The 18,142-nt window shown below is 46.6% G+C and overlaps 1 protein-coding gene across 5 annotated transcripts in view; it reads left to right on the plus strand.

The window, feature by feature from the left end:
* SLC29A1 (solute carrier family 29 member 1 (Augustine blood group)) overlaps nt 1–18,142 on the plus strand; it is a 78,757-nt gene that overhangs the window by 8,769 nt on the left and 51,846 nt on the right. Inside the window, exons 1-2 of one of the 5 annotated variants that reach the window (XM_060272935.1) lie at nt 13,160–14,407; nt 15,172–15,268. The exons of 2 other annotated variants lie outside the window; for them this stretch is intronic. The gene's annotated coding sequence lies outside the window, so the exon portion shown is untranslated. Of the gene's footprint in view, nt 1–13,159; nt 14,408–14,434; nt 15,269–18,142 lie in introns of those variants that run through there. 2 more of the 5 variants (XM_035108166.2, XM_035108167.2) reach the window with 2 other exon arrangements.

Raw genomic sequence — 18,142 nt, forward strand, 5'->3', positions numbered from 1 at the left:
CCAAACCTGAGGCTTAACAGCCAAAGATTCGCTTATTGCACCACATTTCTTCCCCTTCCTGAAGAAACGGAACATTTTGTGTTAGGCAATCTGATGAAATGCAAAGTACATATTCTTAAGGACCACTTGACATAAGAGAAGCTAATTGGTTTCTAACTTGGATAAGATGAAGAAAAATGAAACAGTGCCATTTCTTAGAGGCCTGGACTTTGCTGCTTGGCTCCTTGCACATCCTATGAAGAAAAGCAGAGCCAGTGTCTTTATTTATTTATTAGTTACGTGGCTAGCTACATCTATACAGTATATATAAAAATGTTCCCACTGCGTGCACGAAAGTAACGCCCTTCCTCCGTAACCGCTGAACCGAATTGCATCAAATTAGGGCAAAGCGTACCTTGCCCATCAGGGAGGGATCTGGCATAATTTTTTCCCCCAAAAATGCACACCTTTCACACCTAAAATAATGATTCAACACAAAAAAGGTGGCGCGCAAATTACACATCACCAGCAGAAGCTCTGAAGACTCCAGCAGCATCCAATAGAAAGGCAGATCGCACACTGTCACCAGCAAAAGCGCTGACAAATAATGATGACCAAGGCGGTCATTGCCAGACAACCCACAGAGTCAGGCCAGGGCCAAGGAATGGAGATACAGGGCGAAGGCCTCGGCTCGCATTTAAATACTAGCCCAAGCTAAGGCCGACAGACTAGGCCTCGCCTCTACTTTAAAGCCCACAGACTAGGCCTCAGCTCTACTTTACAGACTAGGCCTCGGCTCTACTTTATAGACTAGGCCTCGGCTCTACTTCACAGACTAGATCTCAGCTCTACAGCCCTTTAAATACTATCCCAAATGGAGCCCTGGATGGGGGGGGTGAGGGGAGGAGGGGCCCAAATAGGTCATGGGCTGACGTAGGGTGGGGGGAGGGGATACTTCATGTGTCACTACAGGATGGGAGTAAACACAGGGATAAGACACAACCACCGGGGGGGGGGGGAGGAAAAAACACATAGTCCAGGGGGAAACGGACACATCCTCCCCCTTTCCTAGGAAACATTGACCCTGAGCATAGCTGTCAAGTTTTCCCTTTTCTCACGAGGAAGCCTATTCAGCATAAGGGAATTTCCCTTAAAAAAGGGAGAACTTGACAGCTATGATGCTGAGTCAGGCACAGCAACGCGTCATAGGGTGGGGGGGGGCAGCCATAGGGATAACCCACAGCAATGTGTGGGAGGGTTAACTAGTTTTAGCACCACTGGGCTTCTGCCATTGGTCCACAGCCCAGCAGGGGACCCACTGGCAAGAGCCCCTCCCCCCGGACCTCTTCCAGTTTGTTCCCTCCAGGGCTGGCCCAGGACGTTTTGCCGCTGCAGGCAATATGAAAAATGCTGCCCGCAGGCACCTCTCCCCTATGCTGAAGGTGACTGAGAAGCAAAAGGAAGGTGAAGAGGAATGGGTAGCAGGCAGGTACAGAGGAGGTGGTGTCAGGTGTAGGTCAGCAACAAAAAATTGATAAATCACCCGAGGCCTGTGAAGTTAAATCTTTAATCAAGGAAACAAATCCACAACTCAGGCCTAGGGGTCTCGGCAACTCTACTTGGAGGTCTTGCCCCGAGGACACAGTTGTGAGGACTGAAGGAGCCTTCCCACCCCTCCTTAAGGCTCCTCCTTTCCTGGATTCCCCCCAAGTCTCAAACTGCGTCTGCAGACAACTAATCTGTGTTCTGCTCATTTCATTTCTCTGCCCATTCTCAGACACCAGGGGGGAGGGGAGCTGGTTGCAGCAGGAGGGGGAGACTCCCTGGATTCTTCAGCATCCTCTTGACCCCCACCATCTCCAGCCTCTGCTTCTGCCTCAGAGTCTGGACTGCACTCTGCCAGAGACTCTTCCTGCTCATGAAACCCTGTTGCCACGCCAGCTGGCAACACTTCCCTATCTTTTCTCCCTCTGACCACTCACTGTCATAGAATCTTAAGAGTTGGAAAAGACCCAAGGGTCATGTAGTCCACCCCCCTAAGATGCTGGAATATCAGATAAAGCATCCACCACCAATCCCCTGGCTCTGAGTCTTCTTCCCCTGGGGGTTCACTAGGGGGTTCCCCGGCTGGTGTCTCCCACCACTTCTCTGCAACCAGCCAGTCCATGACAGGTGGGTGGACATGGGAGAGGAGGAGCCGAGCTCCTTGGAGACCAGATCTGCCACCTAAGGCAACTGCTTCACCTTGTCTCATGGGCTGGCTAGCTCTGGTTTACTGCCTCTCGAGCTGACCCAGACAACAGAGGAGGTGGGAAGAAGGAGCTGCCTGCTTGCTCACTGGCTCTCTGCCTGGAAAAGAGGAGTGTGGTCATGGCAATGGGGAGGAGGTCATGACCTTGGTGGGCCTCAGCAATCTGGAGCTGAGGCTGAATTAAGACAAGCCTTGCAGTGAGCCAAGTACTAGGTTGTGCTATAGTAATACTTTTCTTTTGTGCTAAGAAGTGCTCTGCAGAGGCCTGCTGTGGGCACAGCTTGTCCTTTCATACCATCTCACACAGCTGCCACTGACACCTGCCAGCTGGTCCTGCAAAATCCTGGCAGCTGAGGAGTTTATAGAGCAGGAGGACAAATCCCCGAATCTCCATCATCGTATCCTTCCGTGGATCATCTGGTCTAAGGATATATAGTGCAGACTGCATACCTGCTCCTGAAATCTCCCACAAGAAAATTGGACTACCCTGTAATAGGAGCATGTGGTGGGAGTCCTGTCCCCCCCTCCCCCGTTTCTGGAAAGCTACTAATCTATTTTCAGTTGTTTTTAATTGCACCTTAATTGAAAGTGAGCAGGCTGCTTTATGTTTGACTTTAATATATTGATGGCTGGCCTCAGGAGAGGTCAGTCTTTGAAGTGAGAGATCTGGCTTAATGCACAACTAGAGGTGAGGGTGAGTGAAGGCAGGGAGGTCAACACTAGGGGGAGCCAGAGCCATTGGCAGGCAGAGCCAGTGAATACTAGTCTTCACCCCCACCCCTCCATTCTGAGCTCTATACAGACAAAACTGTGACACAGGAGGGAGGAAGCTGAGAGCCAGTGCTGCCCCTTGGTCTAGAACACAGGCAGCTGGAGTCTGGCTGAGGTTGTGGGGGAATGCCCATTCATCCTCTACTGGTGAGGGTGGCTCTGTGGCACAAGACCTTTACCCTAAGCTCAGGACTCCACACTGGCTCTTTTGCTCCCTGCTGGTCTTTGGCCTCCACTTTATTTATGGCCTAAGAGCTTGGTTAAAGTCCAACCGTGGGTGCTCCTTCGCTGGAGTCTGGCTCCAGTTGCCAGCCCAAGGAGCTGCTGCTTCTGTACAACAGCTTAATAGACCTGGTGACCTTGGAGCCAGGACATACCGTTTTCCTTGTTGAGCCGGTCTGTCAGCTCCCTGCTTTGCCAACACCCCAGGGCAGGGGGCAGTAATGTAACCGGCCAAGTCTTTGATGGGCTCAAGGTGATCTAGGTTGGGGTGTCAAACTCAAATTGTTCAGAAGGCCACACTTCTATTTTTGCTACCTCGAGAGAATCACATTGCTATCGCTCTCTTTACAATTTCAAGCCTGTATTATTTTTATTATTATTTTTATTATTATTATTATTATTATTATTGAAAAATGTTTTAAAATCATAATACAAGAAAAAAACAGAGAAGAAAAAAATACATTATTTTATCATTTATGTTCCAACTTACAGATATCTACTCTTCCATAAATCTCCCAATCTACATTCATAAGACAAAGGTTACACACACACACACACACACTATAAATAAGAGGAATAGTAATATAGCTTTTGTTAATATATAATAGAATTTGCAATCTTCAATTCTCTGTTTGCTCTCTTAGTGATGTTTGCATTACTTTGCTTTAACTCCGTTTACTATGTGAAACTCTCTATGACTCGCAGCAATGCTCCCTCTGTACCATCCTTGACTTCTCTCTCTGTTAGATGTCACTCTTTTCCCACTCCTTAGCAGGCCCTCTCTCCTCTCTCTTTGCAGGCCATGGGTGTCTGTGTGTCTTCTTGCACTGCCAGAGTCTGCAGCCGTATCCCATGTTATCCCCTGCTATCTCTGTTACTCCCTCTTTTCTTAGGACCACAAAGATATAGAAAGCTGCCTTTTGCAGAGTCCGTCTAGCTCAGTACTGATCACACTGACTGGCAACAGCTCTCCAGGACATCCGGCAGAGGGTCTTTCCCAGCCCTACTTGAAGTTGCTGGGGATTGAACCGGGAACCCTCTACATGCAAGGCTTCCCATTCTTCACCCCAGAGGTCATCCTACATTCCATAGTTGAGTTTCCTGCATTTCAGGGGGTTGAACAAGACAATCCTTGGGATCCCTTTCGATTTGTGGTTTAGTCGTTTAGCCGTGTCCGACTCTTCGTGACCCCATGGACTAGAGCACACCAGGCACTCCCGTCTTCCACTGCCTCCTGCAGTTTGGGCAAACTTACGTTGGTAGCTTCGGGAACACTGTCCAACCATCTCGTCCTCTGTCGTCCCCTTCTCCTAGTGCCCTCAATCTTTCCCAACATCAGGGTCTTTTCCAGGGAGTGTTCTCTTCTCATGAGAGTTACATATTTTCTACTGAGTTGCCAAGAAGAATCACCATGAGACTGAACGTAAGGATATTCACTCAAGCTTACTGAGTCAGACCATTGGTCCGTCAAGCTCAGAATTGCCCATCCTGACTGACTGTGGCTCTTCAGAATTTCAGGCAATGAGTCTTTCCCAGCCCTACTTGGAAGATGCTGAGGATTGTACCTGGGACTTCCTTCTTGCATAGCAGATGCTCTACTACAAAGCTATGGCCCTTCCTCAAAAGTGTTCCCCACCCCATATGCAAAAGCCAGCTGGTCTGGCAGCTGAATCTTATTTCAGCACTAATGATGGGACATTGTCCCCTATTGTAGCTAAAGGCAGCAGGTGAGCTTATGGGGCAGGTGACATAGTACCCAGAGCTCTCTCCTCCAACACCCCACCCCAGCATCCTTTGCCACCTTGTTCTGCCTACTGGTAGGACCGGCATCCCTACTAAAGACGAGGATAATATTTTAGTTGTGATAACTTGTGAGTTTTCAATCGGATAGAACTAGAACCACGATCTCGTGTCAGATTGAGACTCCAGTATCACACTTCCTACAAGCAGACAGTGAATATGAGTAAGATTCTGTGGAAGGTCAGCTGGCAGCCAAATATCAGTAGAGACACAACCTCACTGTATTGGGAAAGTGTGGAAAAAAACTTTTGAATCCATACAAGCTATTTATTAATCCTAGTAGGTGAACTGAAACTGTTTTAAGTGTCAATCATCTTGGTATTTTGAGCTCCCAGGCTCTGGGAAATAACGTCAGCCGTGAGAAGGAGCTGCCATGAGATCCATTTTGGCTTAATGTTTACCTCATGTCTGAATATACACCACACCCCATATCCATGGTTTATGAGATTCTGGCGAGTCAGAATCTTGCAATGTAATTGTGTGGAATGTGCACAGCTGAGAGTCTGCATGCGTGATGGTGGTGCCCCCGGCAGAGTTGAAGCCTGAGCTACAGACAATGTAGGTTTGTTTCTGCTTATTGAGCCAGAAAGGGAATGCTCAAATTCCTGCTTGTTCCAATACAGAGAAATGACAGCTCCCACTGGAAGCCTGCAAGACCCCATAGGGCCTCCACAGACAACAATCTCAAGATTCTATCAGGTCAAAGGATGAAAATACCAGTAGCTTAGGGAGGGTTGAGTGTGAGCTGCTATTGTCACCCCAAATGACGGGCATGCATTTACTCAGCCAGAAAGACTCATTTCGTGATGGTGCCACAGGATACAATTGATATAATGTCTCCTGGACTGCCTTATCTGTTGAGTAGGGAACCTGTTTTCTCCAACAGAGGGCAGTCATTTCATCTATGTACTGTATTGGTTTGGCATTCTGATACCGTAACACCCAGGATTAAGTGGAACTTTGTGATACTGTATAGTCTCACTATCCACTATACAATTTCAGCCTGTAGCTTTCTTAATTTTACTTATGCATATACATAAAGCACAGGGACCACTCAAAATTAATTTGCCACCCAGTAACATGGAAAACTAATGACCCATTCAACATTTTAGAAACACAAAATGAATACGAAATTATTGCAACTGCAATATAATAATGGGCATCGTTAACTATAATTAGCTTCATTATTAACTATTGAAAAATAGTATTTAGTAGCATTATTTAGTAGCATTCATTACTATCATCTTTTGTGTTATTTCAGTGCAGATTGCACTGCATTGGCAAAGAACAAATTCAGTCTCTCAAGGAGCCAAAATTAGGATTAGTCACTGCGATTTTATTTCCTATAAGAAATAGTCCATAGGAATAAAATAAAATAAATGGATAAATTGTGTCCATAAGAACTGTACCATTTATTAAGAGCCAGGCTCCGATATATAAAATTAGGGATGGGTAGCAACTTGATTCAAAGTATAAATACATAATATGGTGACAGACCACCTAATGCCATTTCCATCTTACAATCACTTACAGGCCACAATGAGCAAAATGACCCACCCATCATGCATGTGAGATATGTTGTATAACACATCTTCTGTAATTGCAAATTATATCAGTACTCCCTTATCCTTGTACAATATCTCACTTATGTTTTTTGGTATCACATGTGTATCACAGAGCTTAGCTTGCCTGCAATGATTGTGGATTAGAGTTGAAGTGTGTGTGTGTATAGTAGTACAATCCTATACAAGTTTATGTAAGTCTCATGGTTCTCAGTTGAGCTTACTCCCAGCTGTGGGTAGAGGACTGCAGCCAATTGCATCTTTGTACAATGGTGGTAAAGGGAAAGGGAAAGGGACCCCTGACCATTAGGTCCAGTCGTGACCGACTCTGGGGTTGTGGCGCTCATCTCGCGTTATTGGCCGAGGGAGCCGGCGTACAGCTTCCAGGTCATGTGGCCAGCATGACAAAGCCGCTTCTGGCGAACCACAGCAGCACACGGAAACGCCGTTTACCTTCCCGCTTGGAGCGGTACCTATTTATCTACTTTGACGTGCTTTCGAACTGCTAGGTTGGCAGGAGCTGGGATCAAGCAACGGGAGCTCACCCCGTCACGGGGATTCGAACCGCTGACCTTCTGATCGGCAAGCCCTAGGCTCTGTGGTTTAACCCACAGCACCACCCGCTTCCCACAATGGTGGTACTTTGGCTTTAATAACCTGGCACCTATTATTGTGTTATTTTGATAAATACAGTGGTGCCTTGCAAGACAAATTTAATTCGTTCTGCGAGTCAACTCGTTTTGCAAAAAATTCCGTCTTGCGAATCGCATTGAAATTTCTTTTTTTCCCATAGGAACGCATTAAATTTCAATGCATTCCTATGGGAACCCGCGATTCGCAAGACGAATTTTTCGCAAAACTAATTCGTTTTGCGAGTCATCATCAGATCGCAAAACGCATTCATCTTGCGAAAAATTCTTCTTGCAGGGCATTTGTCTTGCAAGGTACCACTGTACATAACCTCCCAGGCTTTTGCAGCCAAGCTTGCTGAAGATAAGAGAGGGGCAACGGGATACATTATTGAGGTACAATGTTCTGTACCTCCTCCGCTGCAGGTGTAAAAATATGGTAATAAACCATATACAGTGGTACCTCGGGTTACAGACGCTTCAGGTTACAAACTCCGCTAACCCAGGAATAGTACCTCGGGTTAAGAACTTTGCTTCAGGATGAGAACAGAAATCGTACGGCGGCAGTGGGAGGCCCCATTAGCTAAAATGGTACCTCAGGTTAAGAACAGTTTCAGGTTAAGAACGGACCTCCAGAACAAATTAAGTTCTTAACCCGAGGTACCACTGTATCTTAAAGATACTAGCCTCCACTGTGCCTCAATCTCTCCAATCCTGGGTAGCATCTAGAATCCCTAGAACAGGGGTCCCCAGACTACGGCCCCCGGGCCGGATGCGGCCCAATTAGCCGCCCAATCCGGCCCGCGACGACCCCCGCCGCCCGCTGCCGCCGCCCGCTCTTACGGCACGCGGCGCGGCGGCGATCTTCAAAATCGGCAAAAAATCGCCGAAAATCCTTTGTGCGCATGCGTTTGGGCCTCTCCCGACCCGGAAGAGGTCATTTCTGATGCACTTCCGGGTCGGGGGAGGCCCATACGCATGCGCACAAGCGATTTTCGGCGATTTTTTTCCAACCGTGTGCGTGTGCGCATGCGCACGGGCGCGCACTCCCCCGCCCTCCGGCCCGCTGCGCGCGCACTCCCCTACTCTCCGGCCCGAAGCCCGGTAAGTCTGGGGACCCCTGCCCTAGAATCTGTAACCACTCATGGAGATTGGGGTAGTGTGCAGCCATTGCAGCAGATCTACTGGCCTGTCTCCTATAGGCCTTCTCGGTATAGCCCAGTTCACTGTTGGTATGTTTTATGCTGACACTGCTGCTTTTCTTTATTTTTGCAGACAAATGAGTCATCAACAGGAGGTCATGGCCTAATGTTTCTTCAGGCTTTTCTTGATGCTCCCCTGCCCCTTTGTGGATATATTGGCTCATAAGGAGCTTCTTAAAAGCAGTGTTGGATGAATATTAAAACATTCTCCTTCTGCTTCACTTTTGCAAAAACAACAATAAAATAACATGCCTAACCTCTGTGTCTTCTCTCCCCAGCACTGGCCAATTGTTAAGTGAATACTTTTGCAAACCATGCACCAAATTGGCCCTCATATAAGTCAAAGCAAGAGAATTTGCTGGAGTTTTGGGGGTGGGGGAGGGTAGAGTATTTGCCCTTAAAGAGCAGCAGATAGTTAGTTTCTATAGCAGTGCTTTTTTCCTGCACACTTGAATAAACCCCAAATCATGGTGCATCCCTTGTTCTCCCCTCCCCCTTCATTTCCCTCGGAAAAGAGAAGGAATATAAGGATTTGCTACAATTTCAAATTTAATTTTTTAAAAAACATGCTGCTCAAGCCCTAGGTTCCAAGTCCTCAAAGTTGCAGGCACAATGCTGACAATATTGTCAAATGTTGTTGCAGCTACATTATCTACGGAATAATTTTTCTTTCCATTTAACCCTTTTCCCTTTCCACCCCAGAGCATGCACTCTCTTCTTTCTGCAAGTTCCTCTTTTCCTGCTCCCTCCTTTTCACTCCCTACCACCTCAGAGATTGGGGTGGCATGCAACAATATATAGATAAATTTATAAGTATGTGTGGGGAAAGAGTTAATCATCTTGCCCCTGCCCCTTCGCTGCACCATGTACCTAACCCTCCCCAGGCTCTTTGTTGAAATTTAAGGATACATGATTGGGCCTCCAATCATTTGGGCCATGGATTCAGACGAGCCATGACAGCAATCGACTAGTGTCCTGATAATGCACCCGGCAGCCATTTGTGCCAAAAAGTTTAGCTTGGCTGGTTTTTATGACCTTGCTTCCTGGATAATAGGACCCTAATGACCAGAGGGTTTGTACCTCTTTACCTGTTCTCATAGCTGGACCATAAAGAAGGCTGATCGCCGAAGAATTGATGCTTTTGAATTATGGTGCTGGAGGAGACTCTTGAGAGTCCCATGGACTGCAAGAAGATCAAACCTATCCATTCTTAAGGAAATCACCCCTGAGTGCTCACTGGAAGGACAGATCGTGAAGCTGAGGCTCCAATACTTTGGCCACCTCATGAGAAGAGAAGAATCCTTGGAAAAGACCTTGATGTTGGGAAAGATGGAGGTCACTAGGAGAAGGGGACGGCAGAGGACGAGATGGTTGGACAGTGTTCTTGAAGCTACGAACATGAGTTTGACCAAACTGCGGGAGGCTGTGGAAGACAGGAGTACCTGGCGTGCTATGGTCCATGGGGTCACGAAGAGTCGGACACGACTAAACGACTAAACAACAACAACCTGTTCTCATAGTTGTTTAGCAGCCATGGCAGAATGAACCCTTGGCAGCAATCTAGGATTGAGGATGTTACGGGCGCAGCAAAGAAATGGGGGCAAATAGCCCTGGATGAATTTGGGTTTAACACTGCTAATTGATCTCTGCAATAGGAGCAGTTTGTTTGTGTGAGCTTGAATTTTGCTTAGTATATGTGTATATTTCCACCCTCCTAGCACTACTAATAAATGCTTTGGCAGATGGCATATAGGTCTGGGAAATGGTGTGTGAGACAGGCCGCTAAACACTATGACCACTGCTCCCTCTCTTTAATTACGGTAGATGTTTGCAGACAACAAAGGCTGAGTGAAGTCCTGAAATAATTTTCAGCAGTTAAGCTTATAATCCATTTATGTTAATTTTCATTTTATTTCTATATTTGGATACTGCTTTAAAGTCGTCGTTTTCAGGAAGATGTTTATAGAGCATTTTGCACTTCTTTCCTAAATCCACTGTCCTTGAAATAAGTCCTGTTGACTTTCAACAGGATTAACTTAGAAAATGAGTGATTTAGAACTGCAGCTGTGGACAATATTGCTGCTTTGGGTCTTCATTTTACAGAGTGTTGCTACAAGAACTCTGATGTATCTCTAGAGAAAATGAATTACAGTATTACATTCTTCTTATTTTAAACAAAATGATGATTCCGAGTTAGAATGAGTGAGTGAGAATTCACTTTGTGTTCGTTATTTGATATATGCAGAACTGCATTTAACCCCCAATCCTCAGCTTTCACTGTGAGCTGGCACTAATGGAGGCAAAACTCTCCAGAGTACAGTAGTTTCTTTTCTTGGAACTTCTTTTCTCTTGCAAGTGAAATGACGATTTATCATGCTTATGAGGATTAAAAGATCTTTTACGTGTGCCTAAAACTATCATAATCTTCATAACCTTTTTGAGCAAATACTGTGTTTCCTTCCCTTTGCATTCCTGATATAAAGGCTAAATAAAAGCCAATGTGGTATAGTCGTCAGAGTTCAAATCCTGCAGAGACCAGGGTTCAAATCCCTAAGCCAGGAAGCTCCCAGAGTGATCTCAGGCCACTCACTGCCTATGAGCCCAATCTACCCACAGGATTGATGTGAGGATAAAACAGGGGTGGGAAAACGATTTCCGCTTTGAGGGTTCCCCCGCAGTATGTAAATTTTATGAAATAATAAATAACTATGTAGTCACCTTGAACTTCTTGGAGGAAAGGTTAGATATAAATGCTGCAACAACAACAACTTTTAAAGTAAAAACAAGTTTTGTGGTCCCTAGTACTAAAGGCATCCCAGTTCAGTGGTAAAACATCTGCTTTGCATGCAGAATGTCCCATGTTAAATTCCCATTATGCCAGTTAGGACTGGCATATTCCTGTCTGAAACCCTGGAGAGCTGCTGCCAGTGAGTATACTGGTAGATTGGAATCCATGGATGACCGAGATGAAGATGGCATTTGCAAGCCTGTGAGCTGCCCTGAGTCCCTGTCAAGCAAAAAGGTGGGGTATCACTTAAAAAATAAAAATAATAAAATTTAAATAGGTCTCATTTCCATCCACAACCAAGGTTGAAAGGAGGACTCATAGGACCTTGATTTGTATGCTAACTACATTCAGTGTAAAAACAGCAAAGAGTCTACCAACACAACTACAAGTATTCCTCTGGAAATCACTCACTATTGATCATTAATGACTCTGTGACTCCATTTGGTGTCATGACCTCTGTTTTGACAACGCAACCTGTGTGATGACATTTTGAGGAAGTTCTGTATTGCTTAGCCCTTTCCTGTACGTATTCCTCTTCTCATGAGGCCTCATCAGAGAATGCTAAGCGACATCAAGCCTCTTTGTGAATTCCAGTCTGCTAACAGACCATATTGCCTTGCTACCATGGGATTGCCAGATATTATTAAAACAACAGTAAATTAAACTGGTTCTTGGCATTAAGGGAAGTCCTGGTTGCAGTAGTTATCTATTTTACCAGCTTCCTGATGGGCCTTGTTTTCCCATTCAAAGAAGAGGTTGACTCAAACCCCAGACTGCTCCCCTATTTTATTTTATTTTCTGTGGAAACCCAGATTCATATATGGGATGCGCATTTTGCACAGATGCAACCCTTCACCCTGTGAACAGGATTGCTGGGGCCAGTGTCTTTGGGGCTGCCTTTCTGAGCCTAGCTCAGAGTAAACCCTGACAGCAAAGGTGAACCCTGAAAGGGGAGAAAACAGTCTGTTCTGCATCTGGATTGCTCATTATAGAAATAAGTGTCTCCAGGCTGTCACCTGAAATATACTGTTGAGCACCACCTCAGTCTCTGAGCAGTGCAAGATTTCAGGGGTTCCAGGTGGTCACCCAGGGTCCTTTTGCAAATGAGGCACAGCAGAAACTGTGGTGTCTTTGTGGTATATGGTTTATTTACACTTATATGCGACCTGATCCTATGTTGGAGGGGTTCACACCATTAACACCCCAAAAAGCTCTTGTTTCTTTCATAGCCACAGCCTTGGATTCACATACACAGCAAACACTGTGCTCTCTCCCTTCCTTTTCCAGTCTGCAACTCCCACCCCCCTCCCCAGCTAGGTTTCATCACAACCAATTCCCAATCCTGGCTTTTGTCCTTTCCACTATCTAAGAGCTGGAGGAGGGGCCCCACTCATTTGCCATCTGGTACAGAGCCCCTCTCAACTTTCATAATGGGGTATCGCTCTTCCTTTGTTTTCTTAATGGCTCATCACCCCAGGTGATTACCTCAACAGGAAACTAGCCTGGGTTATATTTTAACACTTGCTGAATGCAGGGGTTCAGTGTCTGGCACCCAGTTTAACACTCCAAGCCTTGATTAAATTCTAACACTTACTAGATCCAGGAATTATATGTGCCTGGCACCCCCCCTCCCCCAAACTCAAAACAATACTGATGCCCTGAAAATATCTGGAAAAGCATGTAAACCCTGGCATCTCCTCCTACCAAGGATGCAAGGCAGAAAGTGGTTCCTTAAGCAGGGAAGAGGCTTTCCGTGTGTGGCATAAGGCTCTGGAAACTGATTCACATTCAGACCCTGTCCTAGGTGTTTGGAAATAGCAATGACCCACTTTGTCGTCTGGGCTCCTGAATGGAGAGGCTTGAAGAGAGCAAAAGACATGGAGCGCATTGAGGGTGGGTGGGAGGAAGCAGAACATTAGGGGCAAGGGCAGTGGGTGAGGGGTGGCACAGCTGCCAGCCAGAGTGAAATGTGTGCCAATTAGCGGAAAGGAAGGGGAGGTCACAAAGACCCAGTGCCAGCCAAATGATGGTTGGAGAAGAGCTGGCTGGAGGCAGTGCCATGGCAAGAGAAGGGTGTTAGGGAGGGGTGTGCAGAGAGGCAATCAATTTCAACTAAGGCTGCCCTATTCAGAAACTTACAGTGCACTGAAATGAATGGGAGTTAAATTCCAAGAAAACATGCTTAGGATCTGGGCCATAGTCCAGGCATGGTACTAGACATGTTTACTTGAAGGCAGTAATTTACCCCAAGTGCCTGTCTTGCATTTATAACCCGCTGTCTATGAGTTCTGATCTTTTATCCCTCACAACAATCTTGTAAAGGGGGAACAGCTAAGAAGAGTGACTGTCCCAAAGTCACCAAGTGAGATCTATGGCCCAGTGGGGATTTCAAACCCACACCTCCCTGCTCCTAGTCCAATGCTCTTTATCACTGGGGCTCTCTCCTACCCTCAAAATTAACGCACATAGGAGAACTATGTCCCCACTTTCCCCCAGGCCTCAGACACTTCTTCATGCGGTACATACAGTTAAAACTATGGAACTTGCCTCCACAGGAGACGGTGATGGCCACCGACCTAGCTGCGTTTAAAAGAAAATTAGACAGATTTATGGAGGAGAGTGCTACTGATGGCTATGCTCTGCCTCCACAGTTGGGAGGCAGCCAGGCTTCTGAAAAACGTTGCTGGAAACGACAGGAGGGGAGGCAGAGTGTTCCTGCTGCTTGCTGGTATTTCGCAGGCAGCTGGTTGGCCATTGCGAGAACAGGAGGATGCTGGCCTAGATGGGCCACACTGGCTTGATCCGGCACAGCTGTTCTGAATGCGTGAAACTCGGAAGATGGGCAGGCCCTTTCCTCACGCCCGGCTTTGCACTCATACCTCATGGCGAATCTCGAACGAAAGGCTTCCGGCCGCCTCCCTCGTTTGGAAAGCGCCCTGCCAACTGGTCCAGGCCCAGGGCACAGTCACCAGGCACGGTGCCCAGCAAAGGCGGGAAAGGAGGCGGCTGCTGCAAGCCGACCGGGTCCCTGCAGTGGCGAAGCGGCGCGCGAAGAGAGGAGGCGGGCCGCGGGAGAGCCTGTCTTTGGGACGAGGCGGGGCTGCCTCGGAGTGAGCCGGCCCCCTTCGCATTGAATTGCCGCCGCCAGGACGCTGCACGCCGAGACCCGAGAGCGCGGGGCCGGAGCGGCTGAGGCTGCGCAGGTGAGTTTCGCCGGACGTGCATAAGGAACCGCTTCCCTCGGCCTGCCCGGGGGCCCCCAGGCGCTAGGCGGGAACGGAGAGGACCCCCCACACACACACACGAGCCGGGAGGAGCGACGTGGCTCCGCAAGCCGATGCCAGCCAAGCCGATGATGGATGGGCCGGGGTGGTGGCGCGTGTGCCTGCCATCGGCAGCCAACTCTCCCCGGAGCGACGAACGCGGGGAGCGCAGTGGCAGGTGCCTGTTGCTGCTCGGAGGTGCTGCCTGGCGGAGGGGAGGGCGGAGATGGGCTTCCTGCCTTGCTCGCTACGCGACCACGAGGCGAGCGATGCCAGCCTGGCACTCGGCTCTAGGGGGCTCACCTCTGCTTCCTTTCCAGCAGGCTGCTCGAGGAGTCGCTCCAGTTTCACGGAGGCGGCGCGAGCAACTTAGTGTCTGTACTCTGTATCTATATCTCTCTGTCCGTCCATTCATCCCTTTCCCCACCCGCTGCCCTGAAACGTAGGTTATTTAACGCTTATTTATCTGAGAAGAGGCGCCCAAGCAGCGGCGGCGGTGGCATTTTTTGAAGTTGGCGGGAAGAGAAGTTGGCGGGAAGGGTGTTGGGATGCCCGCGGTCGGGGCTGGGGGGGGCTCTTCCCCATCTTCGTCCACCTCTTACGAGTCCTACTCTGCTCTTTTTCGACATTTAAGAGCTTGTGAGCCATTCCCCTTTCTTTGAATAAAAGAGTCTTAACGATTTCTTCCTACCTCGTGGTAACAGGCACCGCCCCCACTGGAATCCCTCTATTGTTTCTGACGTATCGCAGCGCCGCCGTTCGTCTTAAAAGGAATTGCTTATCTTTCCAGATGCCGATCGTGTAAGCTGTGTATCCCCTTACATTTATTGAGCTATTCCATACTGCATGGCGGTGATTAGAGATGGTGCGAGAGAGTCCTGTGAGCTGGTCTTGGGCACACCATTTTATTTATTTTTGGCACACCTGCGGATGGTTGCCTGTGCACAGGATTGTGTGAGTGGTATAACCAAAGTCTCCTATGGAGACTTCAAAATCACCCATTCCCACCACCCTTCTGAATAATATCCCTCCCCACCCTCTCACAAAATATTAGGGTCTGGTGACTTCTGTTTCAGTGTATCTGAAGAAGTGTGCATACACACGAAGCTCATACCAGTAACAAACTTAATTGGTCTCTAAGGTGCTACTGGAATGATTTTTTTATTTTGTTTTGACTACAACGGACCAACACAGCTACCTACCTGTAACTGGAGATAAGACAGTTTTGGAAGAAGAAGGAAATAAATAAATGAATATTTCATAGATTTTTAACGGATATTTGGGATTGGCATAGACTTTATGCTGTTGTGAGTGGTATTGGATTATATGATAAATGTGGGGTCTTAATTAGAAACAATTTGTGTAAGTTAGGCTGCCAATAAAAGTACAGTTTTATTGAATATAATGACAATGTATTGCACTCAGTATTTATCAGGCATGATGATCATACTGTGGAGTTCAGCTATTATAATACTGAGCACTTTAAGAAAACAAGAGTAGCCTTGTTACTCTGTATGAAAACAACTCCAATTTCCACAGTTGGGTAATACCTTTATTTGGACAGACTGAAAGATTACAAAGATGTGGCAAACTTTTGAATTCTCCAGAATTATTCAGCAGGCAAAATGTTGCACAATTAGGGGTGGTTGCACAGGGCAGAATGTAATAAAGTAATAAAAATATACTGAATGTTATAGGCATTTACAGACAAAATGAAGCTAAATTCCATCCATTGTTTTTCTGTGGTGTGCAGAATTATTGCTAAATTTTCCAGCGGCTGCAAAAATTGATTCACTCCAGATAAAGAGCCACATCCTTCAGCAACAGAAGTACCGTACCTCCTTGTAACCATCCATCAAAGTATAGATGAGGCTGCCTTTTGCGGAGCCAGAGCAAAATGCACATGTGCAGCAGTAGTGTGTACTTTCATGGATAGCAGATTTCCAAACTCTCATAAATGAGGGGGGGGTAGGGAGATCTGATTGATTGATTATTTAATTTCTATACCATTTAATACATTTAAAAGATATCTAAACTGTATAAAAATTGAAGCAACAACTTAAACAAAATATTACAAATATGCACAGATACATATAAAAATATTACATTAATACAAAGTATACAAATATATATCAATCAATATCAATTCATTTTCCTTCTGACACACCCACCCTCTCAGCTTTTGGGTTTGCACCCAGGGTCTGATGGGTGGATCTTTAAAAAAACAAAACAAAACCCAAGCACCTGTTATCCACTTTTACAGTTAAAATGATTCCTAGCCCTCTTTTCAAGGGGCACCCCTGCTCACAAAAGTTGTAGAGAGACTTAAAACACAGAACGTCATATCAGCAAAGCACCCCATCAAACTTGCTAATTTACAGGCCAGCAGCAATAAAAATAAAAAAACACACAATAAAATGAACCAAACCTGGGCTGGTTAGAATGTCTTTAAGATCTTTTTGAAAATTGACAATGATGGGGCCATGGGGGCTCCTTCTTAGGAAGGGATTTCCAAAGGTGCCAGTCCACCAATGAAAAGCCCTTGTCTCAGGTACCCACCAATCTAACTGCTCTTACTAGCAGGGGCCCTCCTCATACTGACTACAGCTCAGGCAGTATTAGAAATTGGATATTAAAGCTAGGAGCTAAATGGCACCTTAAACCTAGGTTATGGGTACAACAATTGAATGTTTAGGCACACTTTTATATAACAAGAATACAAAGCTGAAAAGGAATGAACTGCAGCTAAAATATTAAGTTCATTTTTCACATGGTCTAGTCCTTCCCCTGCTCACCCCCCTGATATTCTGAAGAGGGTCTCTTCTCCAGTCTTCAGAGAGTACAGTAGCTGGAAGTGGAGAGGCAGAAAAAAGGTGCTCCTTTCCTTCCACTGCAGTTTTAATCTGAAACTTTAGGCGCAGTACTGCACCTACAGAGCTCAGAAACTGCTCAATGGGAGTTTCGAACACTTGAGCTCAGGCAGGTGTATATGATCACAGGCAGGGGTAAAAATTGTTCATTTATGTCTGTTGAGGGAAGCCTTCATGCCAGGCACTAGTAGGAATTCCCCCCCCCCCCCACATACACACACCTCCCAGTTCTGCATCATTCTGATCACCTCCTGGCTGTTTGCCCTGCAAGACTTGTGCCACCAGCATGCCAAGCAAACCCTTAGCCACACTTGGGAACAACAAGCACTGAAACTGTGGGGCCTGAGAGTTGAGAAAGAACAAGATGTTATAAAAAGATTGAGATTAATGCCTCCATGAGTCATAACACTCCTGGAACAAGCGTTTCAATGCTGAGCTCTCTGATAGACTTACAACCTGCAAGTTGACTCTTAAACAACAGGGAAAGAGGATCCTTGTGTTCATTTTACACATAAAAGGACCAAAGGCCATAGGTGGGGTTTCCACTCCTCTAGTCGCTCTAAAAAAAATGATGCTAAGCAACAGAAGGTGCAAAGAAAGCAACTCCTGCCAACCTAGCAGTTCGAAAGCACGCCAGTGCAAGTAGATAAATAGGGGTGGGTTTTTTTTAACCTTTACCAAAGAAAGCAACATATTTGCTGCGCACAAGGCTTAGGCTTTGTCAGGCATAGGCAACCTCGGTCCTCCAGATGTTTTGGGACTACAATTCCCATCATCCCTGACCACTGGTCCTGTTAGCTAGAGA

The sequence above is a fragment of the Zootoca vivipara genome, chromosome 3, assembly GCF_963506605.1.
Source record: "Zootoca vivipara chromosome 3, rZooViv1.1, whole genome shotgun sequence".
Lineage (NCBI taxonomy): Eukaryota > Metazoa > Chordata > Lepidosauria > Squamata > Lacertidae > Zootoca > Zootoca vivipara.